This window comes from Eublepharis macularius, chromosome 13 (assembly GCF_028583425.1).
Source record: "Eublepharis macularius isolate TG4126 chromosome 13, MPM_Emac_v1.0, whole genome shotgun sequence".
Taxonomy (NCBI): domain Eukaryota; kingdom Metazoa; phylum Chordata; class Lepidosauria; order Squamata; family Eublepharidae; genus Eublepharis; species Eublepharis macularius.
The window spans coordinates 63,740,483-63,762,273 of NC_072802.1; the positions used below are offsets into that span (position 1 = coordinate 63,740,483).

General features: G+C 45.8%; 1 pseudogene; it reads right to left on the reverse strand.

The window, feature by feature from the left end:
- Window positions 1–1,623: 1,623 nt before the first annotated feature.
- LOC129341004 (cyclin-dependent kinase 1-like) overlaps window positions 1,624–21,791 on the reverse strand; it is a 34,833-nt pseudogene continuing 14,665 nt past the window's right edge.

The window sequence follows — 21,791 nt, forward strand, 5'->3', positions numbered from 1 at the left end:
CTGGTTACATTCCTCATAAACAGCCAGGAGAAACAGCAAAACAGCCGAGTCTGTGGGCAAAAACACATTATTTGGAAGATAGAAAACCCCAACCTGCCTGCAGAATATTTTCCAAATAATTCCACACTCTTCGACCCTTCCCTTCCTGTAGCCTCCAGTACTTATCTGCTAATTTACAGCCATTGAAATGTTGGCCACTGGCCAGTCATCCTGAGCTATCAACATAACAAAGGAATGATCTGATAGCAAAGAGCTGTAGAGTCCCCAAATAGCCATAAATGCTTTTTCTCCCCCTTTCCAAGTTCATCTCTAAGTTGAACACCCTCGCCGGCTGTGTGCTTGTCTTTCAGCTCAAAAGAAGTTCAAGTTGACGCCGTGACCATGCAAAAATGTTCTGCATCCCTCATTGTACAGTTGGCGACATTCAGCATTGCATAGGCAGCTGGCTGCTCACACGGGCTCAGAAATTACTGAATAGCTGGGGTTAATCGGGGTTGGAGGATTTCACAGCCGCCCAGTCGTGAATTGGGAGTTGTGCAAATTACAATTCCCAATTACAATCTAGTGGGGAATCATACTAGGGAAAATAGGGAGGCGTGATGAACAAGAAATTAGCCCCCAGCCATGGACTGTTCTCCAGGTAAAGAGCTATCCCTTATGGTAGGTTACGCTGACCCCCCCCCCCATGAAATAGTGAAGTTCGTGGTTTGGTGTAACACCTGTCTTTTGTGCATCCACATGTGCATTTGGCAAGCATTCTACTAACGTTTGCAAATACCTCCTGTATGTGTTATGTGCCATCAAGTTGCCTCCGACCTACGGCGACCCTATGAGTGAAAGACCACCAAAATTTCCTATCTTTAACAGACTTGCTGAGATCCTGCAAACTGGAGGGCGTGGCTTCTTTTATTGAGTCAAGCCATCTCATTTTGGGTCTTCCTCTTTTCCTACTGCCTTCCCCATTTCCTAGCATTATTGACTTTTCCAGAGAATGTTCTCTTCTGATGTGCCGAAACTACGATAGCCTTAGTCTTGTCATTTTAGCTTCTAAGGAGAATTCAGGCTTGATTTGATCTAGTATCCACATATTTGTCTTTTTGGAGTCCATGGTATCCACAAAACTCTCCTCCAGCACCACATTTCTTTCTTTTTTGCTATCTTTAAACCATTTATATAATATACATTCACAGTGTACAACTTTATTTGATAATGAATAGGTTAATATTTGCACTTAAACCAGTGCACTCTATAAAACAGGGCTACAGTGATAGAATGTGACAAAGACAGACACATATAAAACAAAAGTCAGAGGAACTGTGACAGTGAAAATACTACAAGTTTTAGTATTCTTGCCCCAATTTAAATGTTAAAGTGCTCCCAGCGCCACTTGCCAGTGGTACCGAGAGGTTTTAACAGGCCATGGACCAGTAAAAAGTCTGTGGTCTGTGAAAATGGGTGTCCCGTGATCCACCAGTTCATGAATGCCGAACTGGCTTAGTCTGTGCAAAATTTTGGTCCATTTTCCAGTCCGTGCCCATCTTTACCCCAAACCCATCTGGGCGGTTTTAGGGCAATTAACATTTCTTGATCTGACTGTCTGGAAGTTTAGATTTCTCTACATCATCAAATTATGGGGGGGTTCAAGGCCATGTGACCAGAAATTCTCTTTGCAAGGTCATAGATTAACATAGTAGAAAGCACATCCAGCTAATCTTTATTCAGGTCTTTCACATGAGATGCCAGGCTACTGGGTTTCCACTTGGAGAAAGTGTTCTTTTAATCTTGCAAAGATTCGACTTCAGGCCACGTGTCATTGTTGGGCATCCTCAAAGTTCTGAAAGTTCTGAAGAGCTGGTCAATTTCAGAGTCCCCATGGAAGAGAGATTTCTTGGTTGCCATTTCAGCAAAGATTGTACCTATGCTCCATATATCTACAGGCGTTGTGTAACATGCGGAGTCTAGTAGCACTTCTGGGGATCTAAACCAGAAAGCTACTACCTCAAGCACGTAGACCCGTACAGGAATACCAAAAGTTTGAGTCATCCCAAAGTCAGGAAGTTTGACTATTCCATTGTCATCTATTAACAAGTTCTGAGACTTCAAATCTCTGTAGCTTCTTGAATGACAGAATAGAATACCTAGTAAGATTTGGTACAAGTAACTCCTAACAAGCATACAGTCTAAATACTGTCGAGACTAGAGATGGGCACGAACTGCAAGATGAACTAAGGTTCATCATGAATTGGCCTGGTTCATGCTTCCATGAACTGGTATGCCAGTTCATTTGGTTCGTGTTAAACCCCAATACCCCTTTCTGTGCTGCTGCTAAGTGTCAGGGAAAGGGGCATTTCCACCCCTGGATCAGCTGCTTGTCGGGGATCTTCCCGACAAGCAGCTGATTCAAGCCTGCCAGGGTGAAATGTCCTTTTCCGTGCTACTGCGAAGCAGCATGGAAAGGAGCATATCAACCCCCAGATCAGCTGCTTGTCAGGGATCTCCCCAAAAAGCAGTTGATCCAAGCCTGCTGGGGTAAAAGGTCTCTTTCCGTGACACTTCGCAGCAGCAGGGAAAGGGGCATTTCACCCTGGCAGGCTTGAATCCACTGCTTGTTGGGAAGATCCCTGACAAGCAGCTGATCCAAGCCTTTGCTACTTTTCCTTGCTACTGTGAAGCGGCATGGAAAGGGGCATTTCCACCCTGGATCAGCTGCTTGTCGGGGAGATCCCCGACAAGCAGCTGATCCAAGCCTGTGGGAGTGAAATGCCCCTTTCCATGCCACTGCGAAGTGGCATGGAAAGGCGTATTTCCACCCCCGGATCAGCTGCTTGTTGGGGATCTCCTCACCTAGCAGCTGATCCAAGCCATCGGGGGTGAAATGCCCCTTTCCATGCCACTTTGCAGCAGCATGGAAAGGGGCATTTAAACCCCACGAACCATGAACTGGTTCGCAAACTGGGGCAAGTTCGTGAAAGTTCATGGTTTGTGAAACTGGACAAACCATGTACTATACGGTTCATTTCCCCCCCCAACCCGGTTCGTGCCCACCTTTAGTCCAGGTGGGATACAGTTCAAGTATTTCTTAAGATCCATAGAATGAAATTCAAAATTATGGAAAAGTCGTGATGAAGCTCTTTCATTAAGGAAACTTCACGGATGGCAGTGCTGGGAAGGCCTTCTTCTTCACTCCCTAATTGTATCTTTTTCATGGTGGCTGCTTGGCTCGTAGCTCTGTATTTGACTTTATACACAATGCTGTATGTTCCTTCACCAATCTTCTCATTTTTGTATAGTCTTCCACTCCTGTGTGATAGGATTAGACCCGCACAGCCTAAACCAACTCGAGCCATTTTTCTCCCTTTCCTTTGCCCTCCAGCACCACATTTCAAATGAATCCATTTTCTTCCTGTCAGCTTTCTTCATTGTCCAACTTTGCAAATAGGTATTGCATTGCAAATACCTATTGAATATTTTTGAGAGTTTGATAGGGAATGAAAGCTCTGGACACAGAGGTCCCTCTCTCATTATGTGGCAAATTTGTAATTTTTTAATGTCCATCAAGTCCTAACAAATGTATGAGGGATGAATAAAAAATACACATTTTCATGTTAAAATTTAAAATCTATTTTGTGCTATCAAAAAAAAAATAGAGGAGGATCATTTTAAATCTGCATACAAGTTGTTGCAATTATATAGAGTAATAAAAAAAAACTTTGGTCTATCACCATACATTTGATGTGATCTAAAGTGGACAGCCAGTGTGGTGTAATGGTTGGAGAGTTGGACTAGGATATTGGGAGACCCAGGTAAGGTTCAAATCCAAACTCTGCCATGGACGCTCACTGAGTGACCTTGGGCCAGTCACACTCTTTCAACCTCACTTACCTTACAAGGTTGTTGGAAGAGAGGCGAAGAATACAAGCTGCTTAGGGTCCCCATTAGGTGAAAAGGTGGGGTATAAATAAGGTAAATAAACAAATAATGAATTTTGCTCATAATAATAACATTCGATTTATATACTGCCCTTCAGGACAACTTAATGCCCACTCAGAGCGGTTTACAAAGTATGCTATCATTAACCCCACAACAAAACACCCTGTGAGGTGGGTGGGGCTGAGAGAGCTCTGAGAGAGCTGTGACTGACCCAAGGTCACCAAGATGGCTTCAAGTGGAGGAGTGGGGAATCAAACCTAGCTCTCCAGATTAGAGTCCCGTGCTCTTAACCACTACACTAAACTGGCTCTCTCTTTTATAATCATTTAAGATTATGTCAACTGTTTTGTTTATTATTTATTTAAATGAAGAAGAAGAAGAAGAATGTGCTGTCCAGTGACAACTGACTCATGAGTCTTGATGACCCCAACCATGGGTTGTTCTAGGCAAGAGATGACAACCCCTCTAATTGATTACGTAACAAATAATCATCCCAAAGGCAAAAAGAAAAAAAGCAGTGTGAGATCCATTTTGATAGGTTGTGCTAACAACAACAACAACAACAATAACAACAGCATTTGACTTATATACTTCAGGATGACTTAACACCCACTCAGCGGTTTACAAAGTATGTCATTATTATCCCCACGACAACCACCCTGTGAGGTGGGTGGGGCTGAGAGATCTCTGAGAGAGCCGTGACTGACCCAAGGTCACCCAGCTGGCATCAAGCAGAGGAGTAGGGAATCAAACCCGGCTCTCCAGATTAGAGTCCCGCACTCTTAACCACTACACCAAATTGGCTCTCCTTTGGGGTATATACTTTTTCTTAAAAAAGAGATGTTGACAAGGAAATTTTAATGGGACCAGTAAACTGCTAAGCGGTTACCTGTTTTCATCTGAAACTTAATCCTCTACGAAACTTCATTTAAATCAGAAAGCATGCATGTAACATTTTGCTAGATCAATGCAAAAACTTGATTATCTATCAGCTTTCCCCTTAAATCAGCAACATCGGCTGTAATAAATTCTGATTTGGGGACTTTCAGTTTAATTTCTAATGTTAGATTAAATAGGCTACTTAACCTCATGGCCTAAACTCAATGAGCTTCCATTAAGCAAGATGTTTATTAACATTGCCCCAATTAAGCAGCAATTGTTGACACTGGTTGGCATTACCCTGTAGGAGTCAGTTGGCAGGAATCCCAGAAGACCACCTATCTCACTGATGGATCATCTTGTTGAGAAGATTTATTATATGTGTATGATATTTATGGAGGGCTTAATCAAGATGTCCTTGTGAGATAAGAACAATATTGGATCAGATCAATTATTGGGCGGTATAGGAGCCTACAAAGTGATCTCAGAAAGACTACGAACAGGTCATGGAAGCCAAACTGCACGATCCAGAAAAGATTTACATTCTTCTACACCAGTGGATTTAGGAAGATCAGATTCTGTTTAGGATTGTACTGAAAATCTCTCCTGCTGTTGCCCCTAAGTAACCGGCATCCAGAAGTTCACAGCTTCTGGACATGGGCGTTCCATTTAGACAACATGGTTAACAGTGACCGATAGGCCTATCCTCTCTGAATTTGTCTAACCTTGTTTTAAAGCCATCTAAACTAGAGACCATCCCCACACTTGGTAGCAGCAAGATAACTGATGACAGTTGGCAACATATCAAAATCGCATCTAAACAGCGGACGTCCACAAATATTTGTCTTGATGGCCACAAAAGTAACAGCAATTTCTGAAAATGAGACATATGCAGCAAGCTGTGCCATACATCGAGATGAAAAGCTCATTCTTGCAGCGCGTTTCCCCCAATGCATGATGCATCTGATGAGGAGAGCTGTGGTTCTCAAAAGCTGATGATGTATCTGACGAAGAGAACTGTGGTTCTCGGAAGCTGACGATGCATCTGACGAAGAGAGCTGTGGTTCTCAAAAGCTGACGATGCATCTGACGAAGAGAGCTGTGGTTCTCGGAAGCTGACGATGCATCTGATGAAGAGAGCTGTGGTTCTCGGAAGCTGACGATGCATCTGATGAAGAGAGCTGTGGTTCTCGAAAGGTTATGCTACAATAAAGTTGGTTAATCTTAAAGGTGCTGCTGGACTCTTTACCATTTTGCGACTACAGACTAACACGGCTAACTCCTCTGGATCTATGACTGAGGATGAAGTTTCCTCCACTGCCCACACGTGTGTGCAAAACACTGCCAGAGAGTAATCTCGTTTGGTTCCCCAAAACTGTTTAGGGCTTTGAAGCTCAAAAAACAGCACCTTGAATTGTGCCTAGAGGCACACAGTTTGCTCAGTTAGTCAGCTAATGAAAATTCAAGGATGGTGGGGAGGGGCATATTTGCATGTGAGAAAAGGCAGGTGAATGAAGTTATTTATCTTTTCTTATGCAAAATAATTCTCTCTTGCAAAATTCCTCCCTCCCCAGCTGTTTCTCTCTTGAGATGCAAAATGGTAAAGAGTCCAGTAGCACCTTGAAGACTAACCAACTTTATTGTAGCATAAGTTTTCAAGAGCCACAGCTCTCTTTGTCTGATGCATTGCCAGCTTTCGAAAACCACAGCTCTCCAATGCATTTGAAGAGAGCTGACGATGTATCTGACGAAGAGAGCTGTGGTTCTCGAAAGCTGATGATGCATCTGATGAAGAGAGCTGTGGTTCTCGAAAGCTGACGATGCATCTGACAAAGAGAGCTGTGGTTCTCGAAAGCTTATGCTACAATAAAGTTGGTTAATCTTAAAGGTGCTACTGGTCTCTTACATTTTGTGACTACAGACTAACATGGCTAACTCCTCTGGATCTCCTGAGATGGCTTCTTCTGTTCTTGGCTATGGGAAAGGGAACACAAGCAACATTTGCAGAGAAGAATCACCTCCCACCTATCAATTTCCCTCTGCAAATGTCCTCCCCATTTCTGCATTAGAGTAACAAGGGAAAGAGAAGGTTAGGGAAGCAAGACCCCAGGTTTGCTCTGAACATGTGTAATTTTTTGCTCAGTGTTGATTCTGAAACAAACAAAATGGCCAAATAACCTCAAAGAGAAATCCTACCAGACAAGAAGACAAATACGGATTAATTAAAGCTCCTCCAGGCACATGATACCACACTCAAGTTGTCTAGGGAAAAAAACCAGAAAAGCACCAGGAATCGGTGAGGACAGGAGCCAAAAGGCAAACTCGGTTGTTTCTCAAGCAGCTTGAAAATGGAACTCTCCTTGCACGAATTGGCTCCGTTTCACTCAATCTATTTCAATCATTTCGCTTTAGGTTTTGAATTGATAGTTCTCTCCTGTATATAAGATCACCATAAAATGCTATCTGAGAAGAAACTCATAGTGAAAATCTAATTAGCGGTGACATTTGACTAAAAAGGTGCACTTCCTTTAATTAAAATCAACAGAAATGGAATTACCTATCATTTTATGTAAATGCTGCTCATTTTCTTAATCAGCCCTGCCTCTTTGCTCAATTATGTTTTCCGAAACATGCTTCTGTTGGAACATAAACGGTATAAATATTTGCAGGCACCTGGATCCTGTACAGAGTTAGGGGTATGTAACCCAAGAAATCTTAGGGCCAAGCTACAAGTGATGAATGACACAGGTTGGACGCTTGTCAGCTTCCCTCAGGTTTTGATGGGAAATGTAGGCGTCCTGGTCTTGCAGTCTGGCTCTCCAACTGCTGTCCAATGGACTTTTCAACTGTCACTTGTCCAACATTCCCCCAAGCTGCCTACATTTCCCATCAAAACTTGAGGGAAGCTGAAAAGGGTCCCACCTGTGTCAGGCGTCACTTGTAGCTTGGCTCTGAGGGCCAAGCTACAAGTGACGCCTGACACAGGTTGGACACTTGTCAGCTTCCCTCTAGTTTTGATGGGAAATGTAGGTGTCCTGGTCTTGCAGCTTGGCTCTCTGACTGTTGTCCAACGGACTTTTCAACTGTCATTTGTCCAACATTCCGCCAAGCTGTCTACATTTCCCATCAAAACTTGAGGGAAGCTGACAAGTGTCCAACCTGTGTCATTCGTCACTTGGAGTTTGGCCCTAAGATCCGGGTGACTCTCTCTTTGGCTCCACATCCCCCCCTCCTTAATACTGCACCAAATATCCTGAATTCTTCTAACTCAGCAGACTGATCCATTGTCTGAGATCCTGTCCAATAATACAGGGCAGGACGCCAATGGAAGAGAGGAAGGACACAGCCAGCCACCTCAAGAGCCGAGTGACACTTGGAGCATAGTAATGATGTCATCACTAGGTGCCAAAGCTTAGTCAGGCTGGGAGGAGTGAAATTATGGTGGCTGCTTTGGCAAGATTTAAAACCAGGCCAACAGCCCCTTTTGCTGTCCAGAGAGAATGGGCAAGAAAGAGTACCGAATCCTCAGTGGTGTATGTATGCTGCCCAGGTGTAATTGAAAAACTGTCTTTATTTCCCAGACGAAACATGTCTAAAGTCCAGTGGCATAGCGTGGGTTGCCAGCACCCGGGGCAACTCCTGGCAGGTGGTGCCCGTTACCACACATGCACATGCACGTGAAGTGCACGTGCGCTCCCAGTACCGTGCGATGGTGTCACTTGTGACGTCATCACGCAGGGTGGCTGCCCCCTGGAGCACTCCCACGATTTGGGCTGCTCACTCCAGCCAGTAGCCGCTGCATGAGAGCCAGCTCAACGCCCAGTGAACTGGCCGCCCCGTCGGTGCAGCAGGCGGCAAGGACGGCACAGATGGCCTCCCAGTCCTCCTGCACAGCTGCCCACGCTGCCACCACCAGTTCCACGCACTCCCGACCAGGAGCCCCGCTGGGAGCCCTCTCTTTGGCAGCATCCAGGGCAAGTGGCCCCCCTGCCCCCTCTAAATACGGTCCTACTAAAGACTTTTGCTTTTTCTCACAGAGAATCGGATTGTTTTGGCTGCTCTTTGGAGGGCCTTGGTGAGCTGCCCATTAGTGACAGGAATGAATAACAGGTGTAATACTTGTGAAGTAAATAATTTCTGTTTGAAGAAGGTCGTGCATATGAGATCTTTGTTGGGAAAAAAAGAGCTGCGGTGATTAATTTTCTCTCAGCCATGACCCTAATGAGGAAGTTTATGCATGTCACACAGGATGGGCCAAGTCTTTTCTCTTTTTTGTGTTGCCCGGAGGCCTTTCTTGACCCCTCAGGGAGTTGTATGGCTTGAAGTTGGCAGCAAGATGAAGACACAGCAATGCTCGTAATTCTAAATGGGTCATTTAAAGAGCAACACTGGCATAAATTAGCGATGATACTAAGTGTTCGTAGAGAGGCAGGGAAGGCATAGTGGAGAGAAGGGAGGAATCACCTGTATATAACATTCTTTACCTTCTTTATCTGGCTGTCTTTGAATATTTCAAAAGCTGGTCTAACTGATAACAACGGCTCTTATATAACACTCTTCTAGACAGATTAGTGCTCCACTCAGCGTGGTGAAGGTCAGTGTTATTCTTATCTGCACAATGCAGCCGAGGAGCTGCGGCTGAGAGAAGTGGCTTCCCCAAGGCCACCTGCTGAGCTCATGGAGGTAGCAGGAATTGAACCAGCAGAGTGCTGATTCCCAACACAGCAACTTTACCACTACGCTAACTAGAAGCTAGCCAAAACCCCAAAGAAAAAGCCACACAACGCTTTTTCTTATGACAAACTCAAATGACACAGAACAGTGCACAAGCTTTCAGAACTTCAGAATTCATCAGACTGGAGGCTGAAAAAAACCAGGACTGGGGGCAGCTGTTTTAGACCTTTATTTTAAGGGGGGGTTGCTAGTATCTGCATAAATGCTAAGCAGGTATGCAGTTTTTAAATGGTGCTCTTGTTTGGTTGCACCTTTGAATTTATGGGAAGAAGACAGAAAATGTATCGGAATAATAAAAAAAAGGTAGGTGATTACATGTCAACTTGTGGCTATGTGAGTAACTCAGAGCCAAGCTACAAGTGACGCCTGACACAGGTTGGACACGTCAGCTTCCCTCAAGTTTTGATGGGAAATGTAGGCATCCTGGTCTTGCAGCTTGGCTCTCCATTTAATTGAAGTTTACACACACCCCTCACACACACAGTGGAGGAGAAGGGGGTGCCTGGTGAGAGCCCGATGCCTGCACTCCCCTCCCGACCGCATGTTCTCCCTCCCATAGACTTCTGCTCTGTAAACTTCAATTAAATGGAGAGCCAAGCTGCAAGACCAAGACGCCTACATTTCCCATCAAAACTTGAGAAGCTGACAAGTGTCCAACCTGTGTCAGGCATCACTTGTAGCTTGGCTCTCAGTAATCAAGAAGTCTGCGATCTGAATCTTGCCCCTGTCATCAACTCAGTAGGGGCTTGTCCCAGTCCCAGTTCATTTTTTGGTTCAGTTCAGACTCTGAGTCTGATAGAAGCCTGTAAAGTCATCACAACTATAATTTCAGAGCTGGGGTTGAACTGCACATGTGCAATGAGGCCATGGCTTCAGGGCCTTGCATGTACGTTGCAGCATTCTAGCAAAGGACCTTGGGTGAAAGAGTGTGCCCTGTACTTGGCTGGCTAATTGGGACCAGCCCAGGTGCTACAGTTTTTGATAAAGACAAGGGTCCTCATTCCAGCTTGCACCCCGATTCCTTTTGGACCCTCTATGGTCACTGAAGGATTTCTGCTACCTGCTTTTGTGCTCTGGACCTACGTCCCTGGATTGCTGCCAACCCAGAATCTTTGTCTTTAGATTTTGAGATTTTGGAACCCTGTTTGGTTATGTTGGAGTGTCCTCTTTACAGGGGTCCTTTCGTAGAAAAAGAGCGGGAGGAACTCATTAGCATAATTTATTAGCATAACTCATCAGCATATGCCACGCCGCTTGACACCACCAGAAATGGTTCATTAGCATAACTGATTTGCATACGCCACACCCCCTGACATCAGCTATCCTGGCTGTTTTGGACCCAATCCATGCCATTCAGGGCCAAAATTGGGCCCAAAATGGCAAAAGGGGCTGAAAATGGCTGAAAAGGGGCCCAAAATGGTCAGGATCAGGCTGCTGCTGAACAGGAGAGTGATCCACCACCCGTCAGAGGCCCGATCCAGGCCATTTTGGCCCCAATCCAGGATGAAACGGGCCCAAAATGGCCAAGAGTCAGGTGAGTGGGGCCACTTGACATGTGACCTCTTTGGGGAACTGCCAGAACTGCATTCCTGTGCATTCTCCCTCGAAATGAGCCCTGCCTCTTTTTATTAGCCTTGGAAACAGGTTTTTAACTCAGTACCTAGATAATTATTCAGCTCTGTCTCAATATGAGTTAGTTTTAGTCCTTTTATCTGATAGATCTCTGCATTTTACCCTTGCTGTTGTGAGATTCTTTAATTGGCTTAGTGTTATGTCAATAGAATGCCATTCAACAGACAGGTTTTGACTGCTCAAGACTTTTAGTTAAGGAGCTTTAATCAGATTAAAGAAAGGAAAGGAAAAGAATCCCATTTGGTCTCTGGTGTTTTAGCCTGAAAGGTAACCTCAGGCTGGGAGACTGAAAGCCAAACTACAAGTGACGCCTGACACTAGTTGGACCCTTGACAGCTTCCCTCAAGTTTTGATGGGGAATGTAGGCAGCTTGGCAGAATGTTGGACTAGTGACAGTTGAAAAGTCAATTGGACAGCAGTCGGAGAGCCAAGCTGCAAGACCAGGATGCCTACATTTCCCATCAAAATTTGAGGGAAACTGACAAGTGTCCAACTAGTGTCAGGCATCACTTGTAGTTTGGCCCTCAAAGTCTGTTTAAGTGTACTAGGGTAGACTAGCTACTTCTGTTGTTTTCCTCTCTGCTCAGTTCTGTATTTGTGTTCTTTTGCACTTCTGTTAATAAATTCTTTAGAGTATAATCTTGTGTGTTCTTTGAGAATTTGCAGGCTTCAATCTTAATCCGTTGCCCCATTTTGGTTACAGCTACCTAAATAATTGTTAAGTGGAACTCAATCTGCAAAGTGGTCTACCTCGCAGAGTTGATTTCCTGCTTAAAACTGGGTAGACCTAGGAATTTGCCTCTCTATTCCGCAGATGAAGGTTAAATCAAGATGATGCCTCCAGATGATTACCAATGGTTGCCCTCTCTTTCCTAGGTGGAAGCCTTTTTGTCTCTCAGTCCAAAATGGGGGAAAGACAGCCTTTCCTCTTTACATTCCCTTCCAGCCCCTGTTCTCTGTTCCACAGTCTTCAGCCATTGTTGTGGCATATCTGGAAACCTTTTGGCCACAGCTAGTGAAGGTTATCCAGGGCAGTTGGCAAATCTGGCGATTGCTCAAGAGGCAGCAGCCATTACTGCCTATCTCTTGCTGCTCTGGGAGTTATAAAAGCAGTGTTGAGGGGAACAAGTAGCATTCCACCACATTAGCGTTTGTGTTTAACAACATGTTTAACCAGTTTTGAAGCCCAGGCAGGCAATGATGTGTGTGTGTATGGCGGGGGGGGGGGGGAATTGAAGTTTACCAGGTCCCTGATGGACCATTGTATGTGGCTGGTGAGCTGCAATTGTAGAAGTCTGGTTGCATCTCCAGAGTTCAGCCTTGGATGGACCTTGCTGTGAAATGCTTGACATTTCTCATCTCTGATGTTTTAACTTGGCAATCCCTGCCTGGATTTTACTTCTTTCTCATGCAAACTGAATCCATGATACTTTATTTCACACCATTTTTTTGCTACCATGCAGAGATTTCCCACTGTAAAACATAAGCTATTTTGAAAAATGCTCATGTGTCAACAAATAAGATATGTGTAAATGACAGATGTGGAGCATAGAAATGCAATACAAATTGTCTCTTAAAATTGTACAGCGGGATTGCATACACACAATACAAAGGAATTGACAAAACCAACTGTGGAAAGTGAAAAACCGTTAACAAAAATATAAGCAAATTAAAAAAAATGAATTAGGGAACATTTTCTCAAGAACATTTGAAAATAAGAAAAGAGGGCCTTTGAGGATATACTAGATTGGCAACCTTCGGCTGAGACCTGTACTTCTCCCAGAATTACAACTCATCTCTAGACTACAGAGACCAGTTCCCTTGAAGAAAACGGCAGCTTTGGAGGGTGGATTCTGTGGCACTTCACCCTGCTGAGGTTCCCATCTTTTCCGAAGCCTACCCACCTCAGGCATTATTCCTAAATCTCCAGGAATTTCCGAACCCGGTGTTAGCAACCCTAGGATGGACTGAGTAGACATGGGCACAAATCGCATTACGAACCAAAACAACCCACGGCCCGCCTGATCATCTGTTCACGATCTGGTGGTTCGTGAGGGTCCATGGCTAACGAACCAGCATTCGTTGGAAGCCCGGTTCGTTGCATTCGCCCACGGTTCATGAAGCCAGACAGTCAGGCACCATCAATCAATTCCCTTAGAAATGGAGCTGGGGGAATGCCTGAACTTTGTCTGCACTCCTTATGTCGCCCTGAATTGAAGCCCAGCTTACCTTGATCAGCAGGTCTTCCTTCCAACCATGGAGCTGCAAATTGGTTACAATTGGTTACATGGGAGAAGACACCCGGGGGGAGGGAGGGGGAGGGGTGTTCTGTAGCCATGGGTACTCCAATCTCATCCCTGCAAACCCTGATAGGCAGTTCTGATGGCCAACCCCTTGTACACTAATTTAATTTAATTTAATTTATTATATTTATATTCCGCCCTCCCTGCTTTCGCAGGCTCAGGGCGGATAACAAATACAAACATGTTTAAAAACATTTAAAAACATTAAATAATACATTTAAAAACATTTAAAAACATTAAATATAACAATTCATGCTGCCCAGTGGTTCATACATGCCTCTGTGTTTGCATAGGGGTGATGGTTTAACCCCCCCTTCACGGGGGGGGCACTGCCCGGCGTTAGCCATATGCCTGGCGGAATAGCTCTGTCTTACAGGCCCGGCGAAATGCAAGCAAATCTTGCCGGGCCCTTGTCTCGCAAGACAGAGCATTCCACCAGGTCGGGGCCAGGACTGAAAAGGCCCTGGCCCTGGTCGACACCAGGCGGGCCTCCCTAGGGCCAGGGACACTTAAAAGATGTTTTCCGCCAGAGCGGAGAGTCCTCCGGGGCTCATATGGTGAGAGACGGTCCCTCAGATACGTCGGTCCCAGTCCGCGTAGGGCTTTGTAGGTTAACACCAAAACCTTGAACCTGATTCGGTACTCCACTGGCAGCCAATGCAGCTGGCGTAGCACCGGTGTAATATGCTCCCACACCGGTGCTCCAGCAATGACCCGCGCTGCTGCATTCTGTACCAGCTGTAACCGCCGGATCAGGCCCATGGGAAGCCCAGCGTAGAGCGCGTTACAGTAATCCAACCTAGAGGTGACCATTGCTTGGACCACTGTAGTCATGTCACGGGGAGACAAATAAGGGGCAAGCTGCCTGGCCTGCCGAAGATAATAAAAGGAAGACCTGGCAACTGCAGTGATCTGGTCCTCCATCTTCAAGGAGGAATCCAGAATCACCCCCAGGCTCCTAACCCTCGGGGCCAGTGTAAGTGCTGCCCCATCAAGTGTAGGAAGCTGGGGTCCCAAAGCCATCTCCCCACGACCCACATACAGGACCTCCGTCTTCGTGGGGTTCAATTTCAGCCGACTTTGTCTCAACCAACCAGCCACAGCCTCAAAAGCACGCTCCAGGGCATCAGGGGCCGATCCAGGCTGCCCGTCCAACAACAGATAAAGCTGGGTGTCATCCGCGTATTGGTGACACCCAAGCCCGAAACTCCGCACCAGCTGGGCGAGGGGGCGCATATAGATATTAAATAATAATGGAGAGAGTATCGCTCCCTGTGGCACACCACAAACCAGTGGCCTACGAGATGACACCCTCTCCCCGAGCGCCACCCTCTGTCCCCGATCGTGGAGAAAGGAGACCAGCCACTGCAGTGCTGTCCCCTGAATCCCCACATCGGCAAGGCGGTGGGTCAAAAGCTCATGATCGACCGTATCAAACGCTGCTGACAGATCCAGCAAAATCAGCAGTGCTGATCCGCCCTGATCCAGATGTCTGCGGAGATCGTCTGTGAGGGCGACCAACAATGTCTCGACACCATGTCCCGGGCGGAAACCAGACTGGAAGGGGTCTAGGGCTGAGGTCTCCTTCAGGAAATTCTGCAGTTGCTTCTCTGCCGCCCGCTCAATCACCTTCCCCAAAAACGGAAGGTTGGAAACTGGTCGGTAATTGAGCAGGTCAGCAGGATCTAATGATGATTTCTTCAGAAGAGGCCGTACCACAGCTTCCTTCAGCGCCTTGGGAAAAACCCCAGAGCTCAAGGACAGGTTTATAATCGCCTCCAAGGAATTCCGAAGCCCGTCAACACTGGCTTTCACCAGCCATGACGGGCACGGGTCCAAGGGGCACGTGGTAGGCCGTACCACCTGCAGAATCCTGTCCACCTCTTCCCCGAAAAGAGGGCTGAAATGATCTAATATGGGTCCCGAAGATGGCCAAGGGGCCTCTAGTTCATTTACTGTATCAACTGTGGCTGGTAAGTCGCGGCGGAGAAGCAAGATCTTATCAGTAAAAAAGCTCGCAAAAGCCTCACAGCTTATCTCCAAATTCAACTTTTGATGGTCTCCACCTGATTGGGAGACCAATGAACGGACCACATTAAATAATTTAGCTGGGCGAGAGCTAGCTGATGCGATGGAAGCTGCATAATACTCTTTCTTCACAGCTTTCACCGCCATCTCATAGGACTTCATAAACAGCCTATAAGATGTTCTTGCTTCCTCGTCACGAGATCGCCGCCACACGCGCTCAAGTCGTCTTAGCTCCCGTTTCTGTTGCCGCAGCTCCTCCGTATACCAAGGAGCCCGGCGATTCCGGCAGCGAAGAGGACGACGGGGGGCGATTTCATCGATGGCCTCAGAGAGCCGGACTTGCCAGCCCTCCACTAGCTCATCTAATGAACCACCGTGGAGCATTGGTTCCCGCAGAGCATTCTGGAACCCAATTGGGTCCATCAGTCTCCGCGGGCGAGCATAAATTTGCTCACCGCCCTTGCAGGAGGGGGGTGGCACGCCCAGCCGGGCCTTCACAACCGCGTGGTCTGACCATGGCACCAACTCTACTTTATCCAGAACCACATCCAATCCCATCCCGAAGATCAGATCTAGCGTGTGGCCTGCTTCATGTGTGGGTGCCGATACAAATTGGGAGAGTCCCAGTGTTGCCATGGCTGACACCAGGTCCGTGGCCTGTATCGAGGTGGCATCATCTACATGGCATCATCTACACTGGGCCAACGTCAACTGGTGGCTCTAATTGTTTCGAGTGGGAGTTTCCTGGGGGCCTCAGATTGGAGAGGGTATAACTCCAAGATCCCTCTTGCAATCTTGACCAAACTTGGATGCTGGCTGGAAGAGAGCCTGCTAAACATTCCCTGTGAATATGGGCTCTCTAAGTGCAACGGGGGCTGTTCTGACGCTCACGAACCGCAAACTGGTTTGGTAACTGGAAATGTTCATTATGGTTCCTTTGTTTGGGTTCGTCGGCAGCACTGAACCACGAAACACAGGTTCCTTAATTTTTTGGGGTTCATGCCCATGTCTAGTACTGAGTGCTTTTTGGTTTAGCCGTGTCTTAAAAACTGCTTGCCAAACCTCATTAAGCCAGGTTTTCCACTGGATAGGGTGGAAAACCAGCCAGGTCTAAAGAGTTGCATTTGCATTTTTAGAAGAAAAAAAATAATGCACATTATAGATCTAAATACAATTTAGACCTTTATCGGGATCCTCCTTGTCACAGAGTGGCTCTTGGGCACTGAACATCAGAGGGCATGAGACTCACCCATATTTCTCAGAGCTGAAATTGTTTTCCTCCTGGATGTGGCTTGAAAGATATGTGGGGCCGTTGCTTTATTGGAAAATAACTCACCGATAGTAAGCAAAACTGATCCTGCAAATTACTTTTCCCTGTGACTTTCTTCTAGTTTCCACCACGCCAGCCCGCAGTTTGGCAAAGCTTATTAAGAAAAATCAGATTGATGACTGCAGAAAATTGGAAGCTAAATGCTCACAAATATTGACAAATGACATTCCCCCCCCTCCTTCCTTTTCCCACTAGCAAGGGAAAGGAAGGCCTTACACTCCATCCAATAACATTAGGCAGAGTGTCCATCTGTAACACAGTCACCTTGGGGAATAGCCATTTACTCAATTGCAGAACGATCTCCAGACCGCAGGCCACTTTCTTATTGTCACGGGCGCAGCCATCAAATCGGGAGCTGCTTTTTGCAGTGCCGCTGGTTGACAGGCTCACGTAAATGAAATGGACCAGACGTTTCTGGGAGGTCTGCTGAGGTGAATATGACACCTTTTTTATTTTGACCAGGCGCTTAGAAACAGTCGTCTCCTCATGGCCTTGCTTTGCAACATGTGCTGCTTTCTGATTGCTTGCCTGTCCCAAACATTCTTATTTTCGAAGCAAGGCTGTACAAGACATAATGGGGAGGGAGTAAGCAGGAGAATTCTTGTCCCTATTGGCTCTGTCCCTGCCACTCAGCTGGGCAGCTAGAAAAAACTTCTGGGGGAAATGGGGGGGTGATTGGTGTTGCTCCAATGCCATGAAGTCACTACTGGCATGATCTGGAAATGACATCACCACATCTGGCAGCAATCTAGCATCCGCCCCAAACTCTATGTTTAAACCACGGAATTTGGAGTGAGTGCTAGAGCATTGTCCATACATGATGACATCACTTCTGGAGGTTGAACCAGAAATGATGTCACTGTGTTGCCAGCGATATTACCGTATTTCTGGGGAGCCTCCCCCCCCCAACTAAGTCTCCCAGTACTTGCTAGCCTGGCAACCGTAGGAGGATGAAACAGCTGGGTAAACAGAGGAGGGGCATATTAAAACATTGATCTTCATTTGAAAAATCTAGAGTCTGAGGACATAGAGTTGTTTGAAAACACTTGGGCAATTTTAACTAAAAGATGAGTAAACTGTACAGAACATAGAAATGGGATGAGATAGCAACAAAACCGTTTCTCGTGTAAGGCTGGAGGGTGTTTGCTAATGATAATTTATGCCCATGTTCCAGTGGATAGAGAGAGTGTGTTGTGTCTCCAGCGACTGCAGATGTCATCCACAATGATGTAAATAAATGTAACATTGTGCATTTACGTAAACGGAATGTTTGTTTAGGTAACGAGATATTTTAACTGTTCCCTTTCATTATAACCAAGCATGAATTCCCACAGATGGTTAGCCGCTATTGATGACTTTCTGTTCTATATAAAAAAGAACAGGACTGTCAAGCAATTAAAGAATTGTTGTTGATTCATGGTCATAATTGAATAATTGATCAACTAAATTGGTGAAAGAGAAATACACTTGGAAAAACCTCCATTTTCAGCGCAATCCTATGTAGAGTTACTCCAGCCTAAGCCCATTGATTTCAGTTGGTTTAGGTTGGAGTCACTCAGCACAGGATTGCACTGCTAGATATCTTTTTAAAACAGTGAAGCAAGTGGAGGGTGATGTAAACTCTGCCACACAACTGTCAGAGTAGACAATACTGAGATAGATGGACCTATGGGCAGCTTCATGCGTTCTTTGTTATTCATCATTGAGCCTGCAGGCAGTTTTGAGAAAATAAATGTAGTAGGCATTGCTCCAAAATGGCTGCCACAGGGAAGAGTCCAATCACAAAATGGCTGCTAAGAAGGCAAGCCCAATCAGAAAATGGCTGCCTGAGGTGCTTCCAGCTCATATTGTAGCAAGCACTTCTCTGTCTTGCTCCTCCTCCATCACCACCCTTTTTATTCTTTCTCCCAGGTTGGGACTCAACGTGCTCCATTTCCAAGAATGACTTCCATTATAATGTTTTGTGCATGTCTGGCAGGCAGGTTATTTAGCATTTGCATGTAGTTTCCCCCAGCTAACTTTCTCTTCTCCCAAAGAAACACCAACAAAATGCAAACAACATTTATAGGCAGGAGTAGGAAAAGCAATAAGAGGGAAGCCCTGGAACTTGAAGGGGTAGATCCCTACCGCACCACTCCCAGAAACCTTACCTGAGCAGGCAGCAGGAAAGGTACCAATAATAAATAATAGCTTGGCCCAGAGCCTGGCAGCAGCCCTGGAATGTGAAGGGGTATATCTCTATCCCACCACACACAAAGAAAATTCAAGCACACGCCACAACCGTTGCAAAGGTAGGGAAGCAAGTGGGCACCAAGAAACACACCAGCAGGCATCTTGGCTCCCGTGAACACCACACTGGTTATCAATGGGCAAGGAGCAAAAAGATCTCAGGTTTTACCAAAGGTTATGGGCAAATGTTCCATGGCATCTCTCCCTTTGCTACGATACTACTTTCCCAAGTTGTTTCATCTTGTCTTTATAGAACAGAGAATTCAAGGAGAGTTTGCAACATGAAGCTTTTACCTTGACTTACGCTCTTTTCTCTCTCTCATCCCCAGTGTGACATTTATTCCATGCCCCTTCCATTGATTGTTGACTGTTCGCCAAGGCCGGTTGTCATACCAGAGACAAAGTTTGCAGCTGCTAATAACGTCCTTGCAAATAGTATCACACTCACTTCCATTTGTTTCTTGCCGTGGCACTCTCCTGGTCCATAGACTTAAATGGATGCTATTATTTACGCTATGGATCAAGGGAAGAACTTTTTTTTAAAAGATATCTAGCGGAGGAGGGATTGAAGTATAAACTCTTAGCCTTTGCATTACAGAATTATGCATGCTATATATTTGTCCTGCTAATTTCTCATCCGCGCTGAAATCCAGCAAGGAAAAGCCTTGAGGCATTCCTCTGGGGAGTGCCCTTTTAACTCTGCGAGCAACGGCTCGGCGCTTATCGATCCCGGGCTTTGATTAAACAAATCCAAACTGAGCGTTTCATTAAAAATCTGAAGCAAGTCATTCTGACAGCCTCAAGATCACTCTCCTTTTTCTTGCCACGGGAGATTATTACAGTGACAAGAGGCCATCCGCAACTGATTGACAGAGACCACAGCAGGATGGAGTAGAAGAGAGGTTCCTTTTGGTGAGAGAAAAACAACGAATTGTCCAGCCTGCCTGCCTGTAAAGGTCCCAACTTGGCTCAGGAGGCCGGAACCTCTCAGGAATATCTGGGAGCTGACCTCAGATGGAGAGGGGGAAAGGTTCCGGTTATCCTCTGTTTTGCTAGGGTTGCCAGGTCCCTTCACTGTCCTGGCAGGAGATTGGGACGCTGGCTCTTATCTCCCCTCCTTCCCCTTGTCTTCATCTCGCATGTGTGTGCAGTGCGTGTGCACTCCTGGTTGGCGTGATGACATCACTTCCAGGAATTGACATCATCACACAAGTCAAAGGGTGGCCCTGGAGCACTCCTGCACTCGCCAAAGTGCTGAATAACCCGATTCAGCCCGAGGGGCCTGATTCAGCCCGAAATGGGCCTGCTGCGGGGTGCAGGAGTGTGCCGCTGCAGGGTGCGGAAGCATCCCTGTGCCGCCAGGGGAGGCACCCCTGGGAGTGTGCCCCCTGCTGGCACAGTAAGTGGGGGTGGGAGATGCTATATTTATATAGCAGGGGATCCCCCACCCCAGGCGGGGGAATAGCAAGTCCATGTTTAGCCTCCCTGCCCCTGTGATCAGGCTTAGCCAGGTCTGTCACAACCGTTTACCTTCCACCAGATACCTTCCGGAATAAAACCATGAGGAGAAATGAAACTCAGGACATCAAATGTGTTGGGGGTCTCCAAAACCCAAACATGAGTGAAAATTCTACGTTTGCAGGAAAGATAAGGAGGTGCTGTCCCTTCCATAATTTATCATTTTAATAGCCATAGCTTCAGGAAATCTTTTTGAGCTCATAACAAATTTCATGAGAAAGGTTTCAGGGCTCTGTCCTCTGTCGCCTTCTGTAGGGTCATCATAAACACTAAACCACCATTCTATAATTGTCCCATTATACAATTTCTAAAAAATCTTTAGCAGTATTTTATATTTGTTTTCCATCAAATTGGAATCATTTTGTAATACATCATTTGTCTTTCTGAAACTGTGACTTAGTTTGGTCCTATTTGACCTTAATATCACAGTTCTTTTTACAGTTTTAGAAAGTTTAAAGAAATGTATGTATTCAAAAAACGTTACCTTTAAACAGCTCTTCAGTCCACAAAGTGTAATACATTTCTGTGTGATTTTGACTGTTTCGCTTTCAGTTTGACAGAGCCCCTTTAAGCATGCCCTTGTTGAGCAATTAACTTTTTAATCTGATCCATATGAGTGGAGCTTTGCTGATCAGTTTTTAAAACAAAGAGAAATCTAATTTTCTGCTCAGACGCATCACAATCACCATTGTTCAAAGCAATCTAACAAAGAAAAAAGCTGGACAGATATTTATATAGGCAAACTCCTCTGGTGTGAATTCAACTTTTAATGTGACAGCCCTATTCATCTCCGAGGCTAAATATTCTCCAGAGATTTTAGCCACTGGGCAAAAAGGGTTACATAATCTGCATTATTTATAATTTATTTTCCTTTCGGAACTAATAGAAAATCACTTCCTACTTCCCAGCAGCATTTAAAAGGCTAACTTTCTGTTATAGGTGGGCCAAGTCTGCCAGTATAGCAGAAGACCTCTCAGCCTGTGCCCCTGTGCCCCCTCCACTACTTAATAGGCTGGTAGGAGGAAATTGGGGACAGCTTTATGTCAAAGTGATGGTCTGGGATTCCACCAAACCCTTCTGCATGAATTCTAGAGTGTCACCCTGGCACAATGACATCATTTCCATTTTTGCAGCGGAAGTGACATCGCACGTAGTTTGTTGTGCTGAAGAAAAGATTGTCCCCACCCCACCAAATTGTCCCATTAGCT